General features: G+C 45.4%; 1 protein-coding gene and 1 pseudogene across 1 annotated transcript in view; one reads left to right on the plus strand and one right to left on the minus strand.

Annotated features, from left to right (window-relative positions):
• Window positions 1-20,492, plus strand: part of LOC138786863 (zinc finger protein 665-like) — a 171,550-nt gene that overhangs the window by 29,375 nt on the left and 121,683 nt on the right. The window lies entirely within an intron of this gene.
• Window positions 9,411-16,021, minus strand: LOC138787602 (oocyte zinc finger protein XlCOF7.1-like; annotated as a pseudogene).

Below are 20,492 nucleotides of genomic sequence, written 5' to 3' on the forward strand. Positions count from 1 at the left end.
TGAAAATAGTTTAACTGCAAGTTCTGGGAGTCGTCTATCCAATAGATAACGGCAAGTCTGAGAGTCGTCTATCCAATAGATAACGGCAAGTCTGAGAGTCGTCTATCCAATAGATAACGGCAAGGACGGCCAGAGGCGGAGGACTCCACCACTACTCAAGGTCTCAGGATGTGTACAACATCTGGCTCCTCTCCCTGACTTGTAATGTTCATGTTAAGATATGAAAATAAGTGAGTACTCCACACACACACACATATATATATATATATATATATATATATATATATATATATATATATTGTAGACATGTCACTGGAGATGTGTTCGAGGGGGTGTACATCTCACCTAGGCTGATGCGTAGTGTGAGATGGTAAGTCCAGGAGGGATCTGTTGCTCAGCAGTGTTATGCTGCTGAGTTATTATTTATTTTTACCGGGCCTGGATTTACATAAAGCCTCTGCTGGAGCTTATACATACCCTGCGGTATCCAGGTGAAAGACGCTGTGTTATCTAGTGTCAGATAGGTGAGAAACCTGTTAGTAAGCGGCCAGACGGGCAAGACCTTTTTGTTTGTTTTTGTTCTTAAAAGCGCGGTGTTGCTGTATTTCTGTTTGCTGGACTGTTTATGATACAAATAAACGCCAAGCTCCTGTTTTATAAAGCCAAGTCTGTTGTGAACTGTGTCCAAACACACCATCCCCGGGAAGATCCCTACAATTGGTGCTGCGGAGCGGGCAAAACGGTTGCTAGGGGCAACGGTGTGCATCAACTTGGCTACAGCTGCTTATGTCCTGGGTGACGGCTGCTGCTTCACTCCAAAAACAGTCAAGCAACATGGAGGAGATGATGAAGCAGTTAATGCAAGTGAGTTTGCAACAGCAACAAGCTCTGACAGACGCTAACCTGCGCCATGAGCAGGCTAATAGGCAGCAACAACAGGCTCTGACCGCCGCTAACCTGCGCCATGAACAGGCGATGGCTCAACAGCAGAAACTCATTGAGCAACTGATAACAAAGCAAGAGGCGTCTGCAGGTGCTAATCCACAGCCGGTGGCAGCAGCCGCGCCAGAGACTTTGTCTGTTAGAAGAGCTGTGCAGCGAGCGCTGCAAAAGATGACTGCTGATGACGATATTGAGGCCTACTTAACTGTCACTTAACTGTCTTTGAGCGTGTGGCTGAGCGAGAAAAGTTACCCTCCACTGAGTGGGCAGAGGTCATTGCTCCCTATTTAACAGGCGAACCTCAAAAGGCCTACTATGACCTCAGTGAGCAAGAGGTCAAGGACTATCCTCGGCTAAGAGCAGAGATACTCGCCCGACTAGGAGTTACTGCTGCTGTCCGTGCCCGGAGGGTCCGCAACTGGAGCTACAGTCTGGACAAGTCAGCGAGATCCCAGATGTACGACCTGATTCATCTGGCAAGAAAGTGGTTGGAACCAGACACTTCTACTCCTGCCCAGATCCTAGAGAGGGTCGTGATGGATCGCTACCTCCGCGCACTTCCTGCTGATCTGCAACGCTTGGTGGGACAAGGCGACCCTAAGAGTGCCGACGAACTTGTCAACCTTGTCGAGAGGTTCCAGGCGACCGAGGACTACCTCCGTGATGTTCCTGCAGCACCTTCACCTCCCCGGAGTGCCAGATCTGTGCCGTCAGCTGGTAAGAGACTTCCATCTATTGGGGGAGTGTGGAGGGGTGCTGATAGAGGGAAGAGCGCTCAGGAGGCGTCTCAGGGGCAAAAGACTGGTGATGGTCCCCGGTGGCTAAGTGGCCCTAAAAAGGACTCCCTGCCAAGGAGACCAGGCCCTATCCAGTGCTGGAGATGCCATGAGACGGGACATATGTCTGCCCATTGCCCTCTTACCACTGAGCCCATGGAGTGTGACGCTAGCCGGCGTCAGTCGCTATTTGCGGAACCGTCTTTTGTTGCGGTCACTGGACTAGAGACTGAACCGCAAGTCTGCCACATTACTGTCAATAACTTCCCTGTTAAGGCGTTGCTGGACTCCGGAAGCCTTGTCACCCTGGTGCATGCCAGCCTGGTGACTGGGGACTTTGTGCCAAAAAGACATATGAGTGTGGTATGCATACATGGTGATACAAAGGTTTACCCTATAGTACTGGCTAATGTTGGGACTGACCTAGGCACTGTACAATATGAAGTGGGTGTGGTTAAAAACCTTATGCATAATGTGATATTGGGGCGTGATTTTCCTTTGTTCTGGGCTCTATGGGGAAAACAACAATCCCCTGAAAGGAGTGAGGAGACCCCTAAGTCTATTGCATTACCCACGGTCAATGATAAAAATGTACAGGATGAAAATGATGCTTTTCCTTTGCAGGTCCTGGCTGGTGAGGAAGAGTCTCCTCCCACTGAGCAGAATGTTCCAGACTTAGAGGTGTCTAGGGATAATTTTGGTACTGCACAATTACAGGACCCCACTCTCAAAAATGCGAGAGAACAGGTTGCGGTTATGAATGGGGTACCTCAGGAACCAGAAGCTGAGAAAAAGTTTCCACATTTTTCTATGACTAATGATCTCTACTATAGAGTCACTAAGATTAACGATGAGGTTGTGGAACAGCTTCTGGTGCCTAAGTCGTACCGACGTCAGGTATTGGACATGGCCCATAATCATGTCCTTGGGGGCCACTTGGGGACGGATAAAACGCAGGAGAGAGTCCTCCAGAGGTTTTATTGGCCTGCGATTTATGCTGACATAAAAAAATACTGTGAGTCGTGCCCCAAATGTCAGTTTAGCGCCCCAGTGTCGCATTTTCGCAGTCCTTTGGTCCCACTCCCCATCATAGAGGTACCTTTTGACCGGATCGCAATGGACTTGGTGGGTCCCATTGTAAAGTCGGCAAGGGGTCACCAGTACATTCTAGTTGTATTAGACTACGCGACCCGCTATCCTGAGGCTGTACCCCTAAGAAACACTGCATCTAAAACAATTGCACGGGAATTGTTTTATATGTTTTCCAGGGTGGGGATCCCCAAAGAAATCTTGACTGACCAAGGTACCCCATTTGTGTCAAAGGTGATGAAAGAGCTATGCAAACTGTTTAAAATCTCCCATCTACGTACCTCTGTATATCACCCACAGACAGACGGGTTAGTGGAGAGGTTTAATAAAACCCTGAAACATATGTTAAAAAAGGTGGTGGAAAAGGATGGTCGTGATTGGGATCACTTACTACCTTATCTAATGTTTTCTATTAGGGAAGTACCCCAAGCTTCCACAGGGTTCTCTCCCTTCGAATTAGTCTATGGTCGTCACCCTAGGGGTTTATTGGATATAGCGAAAGAGACATGGGAAAGTGAGTCCAACCCATACAAGAGTGTTATAGAGCATGTAGCACAAATGCAGGACCGTATAGCCACTGTAATGCCCCTAGTAAGGGAACACCTCCAGAGGGCGCAAGAGGGCCAAAGCAGAATTTACAATCGTTCTGCAAGAATCAGGACATTTAGCCCAGGTGACCGGGTACTCATACTTGTTCCCACGGTAGAAAGCAAATTCTTAGCAAAGTGGCAGGGTCCCTATGAAATTGTAGAGAAGGTCAGTGAGGTCAACTACAGGGTGCACCAACCAGGTAGAAGGAAGCCTTTCCAAGTTTATCACATAAACTTGATCAAACCCTGGAAAGACAGGGAATCATTGGTGGCGACAAATCCTGTGGGTCATCTGTCACCACCAATCCCTCCGGTCAGGATTGGTGACACTCTATCAGTGTCCCAGAAGCAGGAAGCTAAGGAGTTCCTGCAGAGAAATAAAGACAAGTTTTCTGACCTACCAGGGCGTACGCATCTCATTAGTCATCATATTGAAACTGAGCCTAGAAGCAGAGTAAACCTGAAGCCCTACAGGATACCAGAAGCACGGAGGGAGGCGGTATCATCCGAGGTAAAACGTATGCTTGACCTAGAAGTCATTGAGATGTCCCAGAGCGAGTGGTCCAGCCCGATTGTGCTAATCCCAAAGCCCAATGGAACTTGGAGGTTCTGTAATGACTTTAGAAAGTTAAATGAGATCTCCAAGTTCGATGCGTACCCCATGCCCAGGGTGCATGAGTTGATAGAAAGGATGGGTAATGCCAGGTACATAACCACCCTCGATCTCACTAAGGGCTACTGGCAGATCCCACTCACTCCTAAGGCTAGAGAGAAGACTGCATTCTCCACCCCTGATGGGCTCTTCCAATACGTAGTGATGCCATTCAGGTTACATGGAACCCCTGCCACTTTTCAGAGGTTGATGGACTTGATCCTGCGACCACATCGGGACTACTCTGCTGCCTACCTCGATGATGTGGTCATTTTTAGCCCGGATTGGGAAAGTCACCTCTGTAAGGTCCAGGCGGTGTTAGATGCCATAAGTGATGCGGGGTTAACCATCAATGCAGAGAAGTGTGCACTAGCCTTAGAGGAGGCCAAATACTTGGGCTACATTATTGGAAGGGGGTTAGTGAAACCACAACTAAATAAAATTGAGGCAATACAGAATTGGCCTCAACCCCTCACAAAGAAACGGGTCAGAGCTTTCCTGGGTATTACGGGCTATTACCGGAGGTTTGTGCCAAATTTTGCTTCAGTTGCAGCTCCACTAACTGACCTGACAAAGGGTGCGAAGTCCGCAATGGTGACATGGACTCCAGAGGGCGAGAAGGCTTTTCAAAGCCTTAAGTCTGCCTTGTGCCAACAGCCTGTGCTAGTTACCCCTGACTTTAGGCGAGAGTTTCTAGTACAGACAGACGCCTCTAATACAGGGTTAGGTGCCGTCCTCTCACAGGTCGTGAATGGCGAGGAGCACCCGGTGATGTACTTGAGTAGAAAGCTATCCCCGGCCGAGAAAAATTATGCCATTGTGGAGCGAGAGTGTCTGGCAGTGAAATGGGCCCTAGAGGCCCTGAGGTACTACTTACTAGGCAGGAGATTCAAGTTAGTGACAGACCATGCCCCCCTAACATGGATGAAATTAAACAAGGAGAAAAACACAAGGGTGACTAGGTGGTTTCTGTCCCTACAAAACTTCAATTTCACTGTGGAACACAGGCCAGGGAAATTACAGGCGAATGCTGACGCCCTATCAAGGGTACACTGCCTGTGGGGACAAAACGCTCAGCCCTCCGGTCTGAAAAAGAGGAGGGGGGGGATATGTGGACATGTCACAGGAGATGTGTTCGAGGGGGTGTACATCTCACCTAGGCTGATGCATAGTGTGAGATGGTAAGTCCAGGAGGGATCTCTTGCTCAGCAGTGTTATGCTGCTGAGTTATTATTTATTTTTACCGGGCCTGGATTTACATGGAATGGCAGGTAGGTTTTGGTAGTGGGATCTGCCATTCCCTCCCCCCGATCCAGTGTGGGTTTTGGGATCAGGTGAGCTCTGATCCCAATCAGCCTGAGAAGGCAAAATGTGTGCTCAGTGTGCAGGGGAAGGCTCTCAGACAGGAGTGATCAGCCTGGGTGTCTGTTTGGGAGCAACCTGGGAATAAAGCCTCTGCTGGAGCTTATACATACCCTGCGGTATCCAGGTGGAAGACGCTGTGTTATCTAGTGTCAGATAGGTGAGAAACCTGTTAGTAAGCGGCCAGACGGGCAAGACCTTTTTGTTTGTTTTGTTTTTAAAAGCGCAGTGTTGCTGTATTTCTGTTTGCTGGACTGTTTATGATACAAACGCCAAGCTCCTGTTTTATAAAGCCAAGTCTGTTGTGAACTGTGTCCAAACACATCATCCCCGGGAAGATCCCTACAATATATATATATATATATATATATATATATATATATATATATATATATATATATATATATAGTCAGCAATACACACACACAAATATATATATATATATATATATATATATATATATATATATAGTCAGCAATACACACACACAAATATATATATATATATATATATATATATATAGTCAGCAATACACACACACAAACACACACATATATGTATACAGTCAGCAAAGTAGAATGCGGTTGGCACCACGAACGCATATGGTGCAGCACACATTCCAACAGGGTGCTCCGATATGCCAATTGGAGACTAGCGTATGATACATGTAGAGAAAGATACGGGCACTCACCAAAAACTGGAATCTTTATTCAGGCACAGTTCACAGCAGGGACGGAGGATAGATGGAACCATGTGCGCCCCTGATTCTATCTGTCCTTCCTCCCTGCTGTGAACTGTGCCTGAATAAAGCTTCCAGTTTTCGGTGAGTGTCTGTATCTTTCTCTACATGTATCATACACACACACATATATATATATATATATATATATATATATATATATATATATATATATATATATATATATATATGTGCCTGACTGTCAGAGGGGTTTTGATGTGTGCGGCACCACTGCAGTGTGAGTGGCTCCGCACACATCAGTGTCCCTGGAGCCAAGGATAATAAAAGGCAGCTGCAATCATTAACCCCTTAAATGTTGCGATGCATAGCGATCGCAGCATTTAAAGCGATTCTGTACCCACAATCTGTCCCCCCCAAACCACTTGTACCTTCGGATAGCTGCTTTTAATTGAAGATCTGTCCTGGGGTCCGTTTGGCAGGTGATGCAGTTATTGTCCTAAAAAACAACTTTTAAACTGGAAACTCCGTGCCCTTTGGCCGTGGCCTAGATTGTGTATGCGTTAGGCTGGCACCACCTCTCTGTCCCTCCTCCCCGCCCTCTTCACCATTTTCCCTATTCCTCTGCAGTGAAAACTACACAGGTGCCTTAACGATCCTGCCCATGTGGCGGGCTGACACAGGTGGGGAATAGGAGACAATCTGCCTGGAGCATTCCTAATGATGAGGAGGGTGGGGAGGAGGGACAGAGAGGGTGTGCCAGCCTAATGCATATACAATCTAGGCCACTGCCAAAGGCACGGGGCTGCCAGTTTAAAAGTTGTTTTTTAGGACAATAATTGCATCACCTGCCGAACTGACCCCAGAACAGATCTTGGATTAAAAGCAGCTATCTGAAGGTACAAGGGTTTTGGGGGTTTCAGAATGTGGCTACAGAGTCACTTTAAGGAAGTCAGTGACAGTTGCTGTGGCATAGTATAGGTCAGTATATGCAATCTAATGATTGTGTGTTTGACAGCAAAATAAAAGTGTAAACAAAAAATTGTAATTAAAAAAAGTTTTTAAAAGTATTTTTTTTTTTTTTTTTTAAAACCCTTATACCCTTCCACCCTGCCAATAAAAGTTTAAAATACCTCCGTGCCCATTATAAAAAATAAAAATAAGTAAAATAAATAAATAAACCTATTACATATTGTAGTGTGTGGAAATCCGATCTATTAAAATATAACATTATTGTTCCCGCACGGTGAACGGCGTAAACGAAAAGAAAAAAAGGAAAAAACACCAGGATTGCTGATTTTTTTAAATTATATATCAGCAAAAAAAATTATAAAAAGCGATCAAAATTTTCTCTTACACCAATAGAAACTAGAGATCGTGGCACAAAAAAATGACCCCAACCAGCCCTGTAGGTGGAAAAATAAAAGTGCTCTGGCTCTTATGCGGCATCAGCTTCGGAGCGGCTGTCTGAGCTGACAGATCGCTCACCCAATCACCAGGACAGGTAATGTATGAAACAAGGGCTGCAAGGATATCGGTAACTATGCCCCTGCAGCCCTCGCTAAACGATTGTCGGGCCGTGGAATAGGCCCAGATCAGCGCTCGTTTACATCGTTGATCGGGCCCCCATCAGCCTGTGGAATATGACCCTAAGGATCCATTTACACAGAAAGATTATCTGACAGATTTTTGAAGGCAAAGCCAGGAATGGATTTGAAAAGAGGAGAAATCTCAGTCTTTCCCTTATGACCTGTTCCCTGCTTATAGTCTGTTCCTGGCTTTGGCTTCAAAGATCAGATAAATCTCTCAGTGTAAACATGCCATTAGGAAACTTTAATTTGAGGTCTCACCATAACAGCTGTATATACTGCCCATACCAGGCAGGCTGTGAGGGCAGATGACATCACTTCCTCCTCTCCTGCCCATACTAGGCAAGCTGTGAGGGCAGATGACATCACTTCCTCCTCTCCTGCCCATACTAGGCAAGCTGTGAGGGCAGATGACATCACTTCCTCCTCTCCTGCCCATACCAGGCAGGCTGTGAGGGCAGATGACATCACTTCCTCCTCTCCTGCCCATACCAGGCAGGCTGTGAGGGCAGATGACATCACTTCCTCCTCTCCTGCCCATACTAGGCAAGCTGTGAGGGCAGATGACATCACTTCCTCCTCTCATGCCCATACCAGGCAGGCTGTGAGGACAGATGACATCACTTCCTCCTCTCCTGCCCATAATAGGCAAGCTGTGAGGGCAGATGACATCACTTCCTCCTCTCCTGCCCATAATAGGCAGGCTGTGAGGGCAGATGACATCACTTCCTTCTCTCCTTCCTGTACTAGGCAGGTTGTGAGGGAAGATGACATCACTTCCTCCTCTCCTCCCCATACTAAGCAGGCTGTGAGGGCAGATGACATCACTTCCTCCTCTCCTCCCCATACTAGGCAGGCTGTGAGGGCAGATGACATCACTTCCTCCTCTCCTGCCCATACTAGGCAGGCTGTGAGGGCAGATGACATCACTTCCTCCTCTCCTCCCCATACTAAGCAGGCTGTGAGGGCAGATGACATCACTTCCTCCTCCCCATACTAAGCAGGCTGTGAGGGCAGATGACATCACTTCCTCCTCCCCATACTAAGCAGGCTGTGAGGGCAGATGACATCACTTCCTCCTCCCCATACTAAGCAGGCTGTGAGGGCAGATGACATCACTTCCTCCTTTCCATACTAAGCAGGCTGTGAGGGCAGATGACATCACTTCCTCCTTTCCATACTAAGCAGGCTGTGAGGGCAGATGACATCACTTCCTCCTCCCCATACTAAGCAGGCTGTGAGGGCAGATGACATCACTTCCTCCTTTCCATACTAAGCAGGCTGTGAGGGCAGATGACATCACTTCCTCCTCCCCATACTAAGCAGGCTGTGAGGGCAGATGACATCACTTCCTCCTCCCCATACTAAGCAGGTTGTGAGGGCAGATGACATCACTTCCTCCTCCCCATACTAGGCAGGCTGTGAGGGCAGATGACATTACTTCCTTTACAGGTCCAAAATAAAACAGTAAAAAAGGGCCTAGGAGGGATCACAGACTCTGCCCAAACAAGTCTGCATGGATTTTTTAATTATATTTTTACACACTTGATTATTGTATTACTTGCATTACCGCCATATTTCCTATACACATGGGGAATACATAGCTGCGGTATATGATATCTGTATTACCGCCAGATCTCCTATACACATGGGGAATACATAGCTGTGGTATCTGGATTAGATTTGCTCTTTGGATAACAGACGTGTGAGTGATCATTGAGCGCTCTGATATGGCTCCTCCCCTGAGTGAATCTTTTGATGTTTAACAAGTTTATCTTTCCGCGTATAACATTTTCCACATTCTGAATATGAAAATAGCTTCTCTCCTGTGTGAATTCTTTGATGTGCAACAAAATTTGATTTTATATTAAAACATTTTCCACATTCTGAACATGAAAATGGCTTCTCTCCTGTATGAGTTGTTTCATGTGAAATGAGGGTTGATTTATCGGTAAAACATTTTCCACATTCTGAACATGAAAATGGCTTCTCCCCGTGTGAATTTTTTGATGCCTTAAAAATTTTGCTTTTTGAGAAAAACATTTCTCACATTCTGAACATGAAAATGGCTTCTCTCCTGTATGAGTTTTTTCATGTATAATTAGCTGTGATTTATTATTATAACATTTTCTACATTCTGAACATGAAAATGGCTTCTCTCCTGTATGAGTTCTTTCAAGTAAAGTGAGCATTGATTTAAAAGCAAAACCTTTTCCACATTCTGAACATGAAAATGGCTTCTCTCCCGTGTGAGTTCTTTTGTGTGAAGTGAGCATTGATTTAACAGCAAAACATTTTCCACATTCTGAACATGAAAATGGCTTTTCTCCAGTATGAGTTCTTTCATGTATAGTGAGAGGTTTTTTCAGCAAAACATTTTCCACATTCTGAACATGAAAATGACTTCTCCCCTGAGTGAACTCTTTGATGTCTATTAAGTTGTGATTTATCACTAAAACATGTCTCACACTCTGAACATGAAAATGGCCTCTCTCCCGTATGAGTTCTTTCATGTATAGTGAGGTGTGATTTCTTAGTAAAACATTTTCCACATTCTGAACATGAAAACGGCTTCTCCCCCGTGTGATTTCTTTCATGTCTAGTGAGCCTTGATTTTTGAGTAAAACATTTTCCACATTCTGAACATGAAAATGGTTTGTCTCCAGTATGAGTTCTTTTATGTAAAGTGAGATTTGATTTCTTAGTATAACATTTATCACATTCTGAACATGAAAATGGCTTCTCATTATTGTGGTTAATCTCTGGTGAATCAGTAGACAGGACTTGTATAACAGGATGAGATGGCAGATCTTTGCTGTGAGGGGCTGGGGGTATATCTGGGGGAATAGAAGGTTCTTCATATGTATCTTGTGTGATCTGACCATCTGCTGTAATATCTGGAGATATCTGATGTCCCTCTGATCTCCGGGGACACTCAGCTGCCAAGAAGAAAGATGGGTTATTATTATTTAATAACATAATGTTACTTTTCTATTGTTCATTGATTCATCTTGACTGTAAAACCTGGATAGATAAGAATACTAAGTGTCCTATTACACCGAGCGATTATCAGGTGATTGGGGCAGATATCGCTCCTGTAATAAAGACAGTGATCAGCCAATGAGCGGCAATCGTTCCCTTGTAAGCTGATCGTGGTCTTACACCATGACACTCATCAGCCTGATGGAAGGGGTACTGGCTGTATAGAGAATAAGAAAGATGATACTTACCTCTCCCGGCTCCACCGGTGTCCTCCTGCCTTGTCTCTGTATCCCCTGCTGTACCGTCTTGGTCAGTGATTGGCTGAGCAGCTGTGACTGCAGAGACGGGTTCAGAAGTGTCAGCGGCAGCTGCAGTCAGCGGGAGACACAGAGACAAGGTAGGAGGACACCGAGGGAGCCGGGAGAGGTAAGTATCATCTTTATTATTTTACCCCTTTAAAGAAAAGTCTGCACGGACATCGCTAACAATGTCTCTTATGCCCCGCCCACATGACTGATCCATCTATTAGGTTCTGTAAGCAATCGCCTATCTAGCAGAGAGACAGTGAGAGTGGAGTCCTCTTATATGGCCCTAAAGGGGTATTCCACTCAAACATAATTTTGATATGTTGCTGCCAATGGTGAGACTATCAATTCCTCCCATACTTATTATGATCTATTCAGTCTCTTTCCCCCAGTTCTCAGCTGCTGCTTTCTGCTAAAGACACAAGAATCTGTGTGTGAGCTTTTCTCTCTGTCTCCCCCCCCCCCCCTTCTGAGACAGCTGGTGTAAACAAGCCCCTGGCAGGCTGTATCTGCAACATTGTAGCTTCTTTGTAATGCTTGGAGATTTATTCTGAGGTCAAGTTGTTGATGAACTCCCTGTGGTCTCATCATGGGCAGAAATAGATGAAACGTTATGTTTGAGTAGAATACCCCTTTAAGAGCGACATTTCGATCACTTCACTCATTAATCAGAAGCAGCAGGTGTGTATATAGTGATGTGTATTACCTGCTGATGGGAGGGGCTGCTGATCCTCCAGCATCACATCCTTGTACTGATCCTTGTGTCCTTCTACATACTCCCACTCCTCCATGGAGAAATAGACCGCCAAATATACCTTAAAAGACAAGACAAGCTCACTTAGGGGTCACGTTACATGCTATCCATAGAAGTCTATGTAGATAGGAGGAGGAGGATGAAGCTTCCGAATGAGATAGATGTAAGAGAGACACAAACATGGCGGCCGCAGTATTATACATGTCCCAACAATGAAGCTGTAACACTCCGGGCTTATTCCCACCTTCCATGCACAGTCTGTAAATAAGGATGATGTGCTACAGAACCGAGATCAGAGTTCCCGGCATCATGTATCACTGTAATACCGGGAGCTCCGGAACTGTTTCAATGTTCGTATTACTGTACTGACGCTCTGTATCAGTACAGTACCGCAAACATTTAAAGAGTTTCGGAGCTCCCGGCATCATAATGATCCCTGACACCACATTCCGGTCTGTAGCACATCTTATGTACACAGACCCTAATCACAGAACATGTGACCGCTTCCTAAGGGTACGTGCACACTACGGAAATGCAACGTAAAATCTGTTGTGGAACCCGCCGCTCGCGTCTCTGCCAGTGTCATAGACTAGGCACCCATGGTCCGGTACCTAGGGCAGCACCTTGCAAGGGCGGCAGCACCAGGAGCAGGGGGAAGGAAACAACTTTATTTTATTTTTATTTTATTTATTTTTTTAGTCTCTCACCTCCCGTTCAGACTTGCCAGTAAATCTGGTGTCTTTTCTGGGGTGGGGGTAGGGGTTATCCAGTTATCCAGTCACAGTATGGCGGTATTGGTCAGGTCTGGTATGGCGGTGTTATCCAGTCACAGTATGGCAGTATTGGTCAGGTCTGGTATGGCAGTGTTATCCAGTCACAGTATGGTGGTATTGGTCAGGTCTGGTATGGCGGTGTTATCCAGTCACAGTATGGCTGTATTGGTCCGGTCTGGTATGGCGGAGTTATCCAGTCACAGTATGGTGGTATTGGTCAGGTCTGGTGTGGCGGTGTTATGCAGTCACACTATGGTGGTATTGGTCAGGTCTGGTATAGCGGTGTTATCCAGTCACAGTATAGTGGTATTGGTCAGGGCTGGTATGGCGGTGTTACCCAGTCACAGTATGGCGGTATTGGTCAGGTCTGGTGTGGCAGTGTTATCCAGTCACAGTATGGCGGTATTGGTCAGGTCTGGTGTGGCAGTGTTATCCAGTCACAGTGTGGCGGTATTGGTCAGGTCTGGTATGGAGTTGTTATCCAGTCACAGTGTGGCTGTATTGGTCAGGTCTGGTATGGAGTTGTTATCCAGTCACAGTGTGGCGGTATTGGTCAGGTCTGGTATGGAGTTGTTATCCAGTCACAGTGTGGCGGTATTGGTCAGGTCTGGTATGGAGTTGTTATCCAGTCACAGTGTGGCGGTATTGGTCAGGTCTGGTATGGAGGTGTTATCCAGTCACAGTGTGGCGGTATTGGTCAGGTCTGGTATGGAGTTGTTATCCAGTCACAGTGTGGCGGTATTGGTCAGGTCTGGTATGGAGTTGTTATCCAGTCACAGTGTGGCCGTATTGGTCAGGCCTGGTATGGAGTTGTTATCCAGTCACAGTGTGGCAGTATTGGTCAGGCCTGGTGTGGCAGTGTTATCCTGTCACAGTGTGGCGGTATTGGTCAGGCCTGGTGTGGCGGTGTTAAATGTGACGACTGGAGCTATTACCTACCAATCTATTCAGTTGAAAACCAGGAAAAATGTGATTCAGACAATGTTTCTACAAGTAGAGAAATGCATGTGGCCGAAACCACTCGCCCCCACGCTCCCCAAGATGGGGCGTCTTCAGGCTTAGTGCCTAGGGCAGCAGCAGCTGGTAATACAGCCCTGTGTGGGGGTGTATAGTATATAGGGGTAGAACATTGGTTAAATATTATACACTGACATTGGATTAGCCTTCTATTATACTCCCCAGATTGGATGGGGCCACCAACATTCCTGCATTTTATGGCTCCTTCCAGACTCTGTTTGATGTGCAGATTGGAGCAGGATAATATGGGAGATTGGAGCAGGATAATATGGGAGATTGGAGCAGGATAATATGGGAGATTGGAGCAGGATAGTATGGGAGATTGGAGAAGGATAATATGGGAGATTGGAGCGGGATAATATGGGAGATTGGAGCAGGATAGTATGGGAGATTGGAGCAGGATAGTATGGGAGATTGGAGCAGGATTATATGGGAGATTGGAGCAGGATAATATGGGAGATTGGAGCAGGATAGTATGGGAGATTGGAGCGGGATAATATGGGAGATTGGAGCAGGATAGTATGGGAGATTGGAGCAGGATAATATGGGAGATTGGAGCAAGATAATATGGGAGATTGGAGTAGGATAGTATGGGAGATTGGAGAAGGATAATATGGGAGATTGGAACAGGATAGTATGGGAGATTGGAACAGGATAATAGATTGGAGCAGGATAATATGGGAGATTGGAACAGTATAATATGGGAGATTGGAGCAGGATAGTATGGGAGATTGGAGCAGGATAATATGGGAGATTGGAGCAGGATTATATGGGAGATTGGGGCAGGATAATAGATTGGAGCAGGATAATATGGGAGATTGGAGCAGGATAATATGGGAGATTGGAGCAGGATAATATGGGAGATTGGAGCAGGATAGTATGTGAGATTGGAGAAGGATAATATGGGAGATTGGAGCAGGATAGTATGGGAGATTGGAGCAGGATAATATGGGAGATTGGAGCAGGATAATATGGGAGATTGAAACAGGATAGTATGGGAGATTGGAGCAGGATAATATGGGAGATTGGAGCAGGATTATATGGGAGATTGGGGCAGGATAATAGATTGGAGCAGGATTATATGGGAGATTGGAGCAGGATAATAAATTGGAGCAGGATAATATGCGAGATTGGAGCAGGATAATATGGGAGATTGGAGCAGGATAATATGGGAGATTGGAGCAGGATAATAGATTGGAGCAGGATAGTATGGGAGATTGGAGAAGGATAATATGGGAGATTGGAGCAGGATAATATGGGAGATTGGAGCAGGATAGTATGGGAGATTGGAGCAGGATAATGGATTGGAGCAGGATAATAGATTGGAGCAGGATAATAGATTGGAGCAGGATAATAGATTGGGGCAGGATAATATGGGAGATTGGAGCAGGATAGTATGGGAGATTGGAGCAGGATGGTATGGGAGATTGGAGCAGGATAATAGATTGGAGCAGGATAATATGGGAGATTGGAGCAGGATAGTATGGGAGATTGGAGCAGGATAGTATGGGAGATTGGAGCAGGATAATAGATTGGAGCAGGATAATAGATTGGAGCAGGATAATATGGGAGATTGGAGCAGGATAGTATGGGAGATTGGAGCAGGATAATATGGGAGATTGGAGCATGATAGTATGGGATATTGGAGCAGGATAGTATGGGAGATGGGAGCAGGATAATAGATTGGAGCAGGATAATATGGGAGATTGGAGCAGGATAATATGGGAGATTGGAGCAGGATAGTAGATTGGATGGACATCACACCCCTGGCTGATAAGCAGGACGTGGCGGCATTTGGTGGAGGTAACTTCAGTGATCCCTATTGTTTTCCCTGGTCGGGGAATTCTTTTCTTTAGATAACACGTCCCTGAACAATAGGCCGACCATGGAACCTTCTCTCCAAAGGAAGGAAATCTGCACAGTTAGGGTCCTATTACACGGAGCGATTATTAACGACTAATGAGAACAAACAAGATTGTTTATCGTAATAAGGCGTTTACACGGAACGATTGTTGTTCGAATTTTCGCAGTTGAGCGATAATCATTCTGCGTAACCACAACAAACAATCAAGCGACGAGCGAGAAATCGTTCATTTTAATCTTTCAGCATGTTCTCAAATCGTCGTTTGACCGTTCGCTTAAAATTCTTTCAAAGAATCACCCTATGTGTCAGATGGGCTTAAGGGATCTTAAAAACGATCGCAATAACGATTTTTCTAACGTTTTTTCCCCGTCTAAACGCTGATCGTTATAAAAACCAAATAGTTGCTTCAAAATCGTTTAACGTTACGACCGTTATTGCGAGCGTTGCTCTTTCCACAACCGAATCAATGTAAGTCCGAGCGGTTGGTCTACCGGGAATGAAGAGGGGTTCGGGTACTATTATGTCACCTCATTCCACTATACTGGGAGTAGGACCGGAGTGATGTTCCCTCGTGAAGGCCTCTTCATGGTGTCACCCACATGGTCTCCACAACAATCTCCGGCTATCATTGTGTTGGAGACAGAAAAGGGAAGAGGACAGAGCTCCATCCGGTCTTTGTTGCCATCTTGCTCAGCACCATGATAACCTATGAGAGTGATGGTGTGAAGCCGCTTGCTCCATTGTGTGTACTGACAGGTTTTCTGTGGCCGTTATTCAGTGAATAGCGGCCGCAGATAACTGAAATTTTCTTGCGGAGCCGCTAGGGAATCTGGCCGGAGTGTATAATATGTGTTACAACGGCCGTGATTATTACGAAACTTACATAGTGTGAACATAGCCATATGGGGGAAGATTTATCAAACATGGTGTAAAGTGAAACTGGCTCAGTTGCCCCCGGCAACCAATCAGATTCCACCTTTCATTCCTCATAGACTCTTTGAAAAATGAAAGGTGGAATCTGATTGGTTGCTAGGGGCAACTGAGCCGGTTTCACTTTACACCATGTTTGATAAATCTCCCATAAACATATGGGTAGTGATGTCAGCTCACCGATCTCAACCTCCTTGGTGCCCGGATTCACATATGGCTGTATGCGTGAACATGCAATGCTGAAGAAAAATTCGGCAATCCAGAAGTTGTTTTTTATTCAGTCTTTAGCAATACAAGTAGCAGAACACCAACGTGCAGTGACCCCACAGATTAGACGCGTTTCGAGCGCATGCGCACTCTTGCTCACTCTTGAGTGTTCTGCTACTTGTATTGCTAAAGACTGAATAAAAAACAACTTCTTTGATAAATCTCCCCCTGTGTGTTTAGATTTTTAAGATTTCCATCAGTAGCTTCTGATTTATCTCAGCAGACAAAGCCGAATCCCCACTAACATGGTGAAAAATTAAGTATTTCCTGTGTATATCACTCAGTGCTGCTGATTTCATGGGGGTATAAAATGGCCTGAGGGGGTATGAATTGGCCTAGGCCGAAATATACCCCGGGGTATAAAATAGCCTAGACCAAAATATACCCGGGGTATAATCTAGCCTAGGCCATTTTAACCCTGGGTATAGTCTGGGCTGGAGGTATACTCTGGCCTGTTACAACGAGTTTTGCCAACCCATAATACACTACTGTCCATATGCAGAGCAATTTCTAGGACCAGGGACACAGCAGGGACATTACTACTATATGGAGGGCACAGCAGGAGGCATTATTACTATATGGGGACACAGCAGGGGGACATTATTACTATATGGGGGCACAGCAGGGGATATTATTACTAATATGGAGGCACAGCGGGGGGCATTACTACTATATGAAGGACACAGCAGGGAGCATTATTACTATATGGGGCACAGCAGGGGACATTATTACTATATGGGAACACAGCAGGGATATTGCTACTATATGGGGACAGGGGTAAATTATAAATATATGGAGGACACAGCAGGGAGGAATTATTACTATATGGGGGTGTAACTGGATGGGTTTATTTCAGAAAATTAAAGTGTCTTATTCATGTGATGAGAAGGAATGTATTATTTTAATGTCCTGCGTGTATATATATATATATATATATATATATATATATGCTGGCCTTGTATGGCTATGTGTGTAAAAGTCATTGTAGGTGTGTGTGGGTATGTATACACATTCCCTTGTGTAACTGTCCAGCCATATACCTTCACAATAGTGTAAACATTGGAGGATACAGTTGTTTGTTGCTATTGTTGTATGGCTGAAAGAACCTTATAGCTGTAAGTGTAAAACTGGGTCCCCATTGTGCTTGGTAAATATGTACAAGGCCGAAGAAACATCAGATAACTTCCATTCATGGTCATCAGTGGTCTACATGGACATAAAAGCAAATCACCCCCACCCAAACCTACTATAAAGGTCAGGGGTATGTAGCTTCTAGTCAGCCTCAGCTGGGACCATGGAAGGAAGGTGCCCAGCACCCTGGTGGTCATCGAGGGAAATGGGCGTATATTAGACCATAATATACAAAGGGGCTCCCCATTTCATTGTGGATGAAACAACTCTGCATCTGTACCATCTGTTACTGCAGCTAAGTATTGTTTTCTGTATTAAATATCTTATTTTTCTATAAATCTGTGTGCTTGTAGCCTTCTGTGACTATTATCAAAAGCAACCGGTTACAGGGGGCACAATAGGGGACATTATTACTATATGGAGGACACAGCAGGGGACATTATTACTATATGGAGGACACAGCAGGGGACATTATCACTATATGGAGGACACAGCAGGGGACATTATTATTATATGTGGGCACAGCAGGGTGCATTATTATTATATGGGGGCACAGCAGGGGACATTATGACTATATGGAGGCACAGCAGGGGACATTATGACTATATGGAGGCACAGCAGGGGACATTATTACTATATGGAGGGCACAGCAGGTGACATTATGACTATATGGAGCGCACAGCAGGGGGCATTATTATTATATGGGGCACAGCAGGGGACATTATGACTAAATGGAGGCACAGCAGGAGACATTATTACTATATGGAGGTACAGCAGGTGACATTATTACTATATGGGGACACAGCATGGGGCATTATTACTATATGGATACAGCAGGATATACAAAGGCTAAGTAAATAAAACGCTGCCATAGACAGCTGGGTAGGATATAAAAAGCTATTACTCACAGAACACAGTGTCAGATCCGGAGTGTTTTCCCTTCTTCCTCTGTATTTCTCACCACTCAGCTGGGCGCTCAGGACTCTTCAGCAATCTGCTCTTTTCTTGTACAATGTCCCTACGTGTTTCCCGCTTTACGAGCAATCAACAGGGCATAATTCACACAGCAAGGAAAGCAGGTCTGTGCCGCACTGATGTCGCCCTGAACTATACACAGTAACTTCTATCCAGAATTCTCCTCTTCAACATCCAATCCCCCCCCCCCTCCATGCATTCCTATTCTCTGCCAGCCCCCTCCTCCCCCCCCCTCCCCTCCACTACGTATATTTCAGTCAGTATTGTGGTCCTCATAATGCAACCTAATCCAGGAGTGGATTAAAAACACAGAAAGGATCTGTTCACACAATGTTGAAATTGAGTGGATAGCCGCCATTTAATGGCAAATATTTGCTGTTATTTTAAAACAACGGCTGTTATATTGAAATAATGGCCGTTATTTACTGTTATATGGCGGCCATCCACTCAGTTTCAACATTGTGTGAACAGATCCTTTCTGTGTTTTTAATCCACTCCTGGTTTTGGTTGCAATATGAGGACCACAATACTGACTGAAATATACGTAGTGTGAACCCAGCCTAAGGCCAGGTTCAGACTATGTAACTGTGCGGCTGTATTTGCGGCTGTAATTGTGCTGCGGTATTTTTGGTGGTTCATGCGTACGCTGGAAAGTATAGGATATGCGGCTGCACAGTGCACACTATGTATGAATCTACGGCCCGATCGTAAACGGACCCGTAAAAGATGAACAAGACCATTGTTTGCGGCTGGACATGCGGCCGAGGATTGACAGGCGGTCCGTACGGAGTACTTCAAAAAAATTTTAACTTGTGTCTTGTCTTTATTTCCTTACTTTATAGACTTAGTAGTGGAAGCCGTCTAATAGACGGAATCCATTGCTAAGTCGGGGCCTAGTGTTAGCCGGTATAAAATGGCTAACACTAACCCCCTATTATTACCCCAGTACCCAATGCCACCAGGGGTACTGGGAAGAGCCGGGTGCCAGTGGTCCCGGAGCGTCAAAATTGGCGCTCCTGGACCGGGCGGCAGCAGGCTGGTAAGATTTAGGCTGGAGAGGGCCTAAACCAATGGCTCTTCCCACCCTGGTGTTACCAGGCTGCTGTCGTTTGGTTTTTAACCCGGCTGGTTATAAAAATAGGGGGGACCCTATGCGTGTTTTTTTTAAATAAATAAATAATTTTTAAAAAACGCATAGGGTCCCCCCTATTTTTATAAGCAGCACTCTCTGTCTGGGGAGCGAGGGGTTACAGCTATGGAGAGATTACCTCCACAGTCCTGTCCCCTGATGTAAGCCCCAGCCTGAAGTGGATCTGCTATGATTTGGAAGGTGAGGGAGACTTCCTGGGTCAGAGTACAGGGCTGTAGACCCCGCTATGCAGACCATGCCCCTCCCCCACTTCCCCTCCCACCCAGTACAGGGAGCTCTTACACCAAAGCAATGCTCTTACACAAAGTCACAATTTTGAAAAACTGTGAGATCTTCTTGCAAAACTCTCTTATTCCAAGTTACTCTTAAACCAAGGTACCACTGTATTAATAATACCGCCACACCATGAGCACATATTACCAGCACACAGTGACTAAATATCATCCCCATACTGTTACTACATATACCTGAGTATACCACCGCCAATATTACCAATAATAAGACCATACAATGCCAGGTAATACCGACACACCCTGTGCACATACTGTATAACCCCTGTGTAATGATGGAATAATACCACCATACTGTTACTAAATAAAAACCACTACACATGGACCAGAATTACCCTCACACAGTTACCACAGCAA

The sequence above is a fragment of the Dendropsophus ebraccatus genome, chromosome 3 (genome assembly GCF_027789765.1).
Source record: "Dendropsophus ebraccatus isolate aDenEbr1 chromosome 3, aDenEbr1.pat, whole genome shotgun sequence".
In the NCBI taxonomy this organism is placed as follows: domain Eukaryota; kingdom Metazoa; phylum Chordata; class Amphibia; order Anura; family Hylidae; genus Dendropsophus; species Dendropsophus ebraccatus.